We start from the raw sequence: 1,142 nt of genomic DNA on the forward strand, positions 1-1,142 counted from the left end.
TGTTTGATATTCTACCCAAACTAAAATTTTCCTCCTCGAAGGAATAGACAGCTCAAAGGGAACAAAGCATTATTACAGCACAATTTATTTCTACATAGAAAAAATGTGTCATCACTGTAAAAATCAGCATCCTCATTGCACATAATTAATGATGTAGTCCTGCTTGTTTAAAAGGAGTTAGGAGCCTTTCTACTATTTAGGCTTCTAGCTTCCACTGAACTCAATGGAAGTTAATTAGGAACGTAATTCCTTAGCCCTTACTTTCATCTTCTAACTCTCCTTTCTCAATCTATCGATCACATTCTTTTAACATGCACCACCTATTGTTGAGAAATACAAGTACTCCCCGAAGCAAAAGGTGTACACAAAAATTGTTCTTCCTTCCTTTACTCCCAACGTTCTGGTTACTGGGAATGAATGAGGGCCTTCCAGCTAACAGACATTCTAGATCTGGAAGAGTTCAAAGGAGTGTGATCAAGCAACCTGTGCTGAGAAGGGTGGGATTTTGGGGGGGAGCGGAGGAGGCTTCTTCTACAACCAGAGCTTATGCTCACAGGAATTCCCTACCTAAGAGTTTGTCTATTTTTCCTTCACCAGCCCTCAGATTTAATTCTTTCCCGTTTCCTCTGTCACAAGAAGGCAGAAGATCATGGAGGTCTGCATGGGCAATGAGGAAGAAGTGGTGCCACTGTCAATCACTGTGGTATATGAATGGTAATAATGGTGACTCACTAGGCCTTTTATTCCACTTAGCACCAAGGCTACAGGCAACCAAAAGAGCAGGTGAGGAGAATTATATTTTCCCTCTTCCTTGACAGAAAAAGGGGAGGGGAGGGATCCCAGAGCTTCTTTCTGAGTTTTTTTTAAACTTTTTAATGGCCAGACTGAAGAGAGGTCACTCTGTCACATTGTCTTCAGCCTCAGGTCACAGCAGAGGGGCTGTGACATAAACAGTCTATAGTTCTGAGCCTGTCTGGCAGAAGTGAAGACACAATAAAAGTCTGGGGCCCCTATTTCCGCCCCAAGCGAGCAATGGTATGCAGATTTTCTAGCTTGCAGCCCTCCAATAGGGGTAACAGAAAGTCCCAGCCTATGGCCCTAGTCTTCAGGCTGGGGTGACAGTAGGCTGTCGCCCAAGTGCC

The sequence above is a fragment of the Pelodiscus sinensis genome, chromosome 14, assembly GCF_049634645.1.
Source record: "Pelodiscus sinensis isolate JC-2024 chromosome 14, ASM4963464v1, whole genome shotgun sequence".
In the NCBI taxonomy this organism is placed as follows: domain Eukaryota; kingdom Metazoa; phylum Chordata; order Testudines; family Trionychidae; genus Pelodiscus; species Pelodiscus sinensis.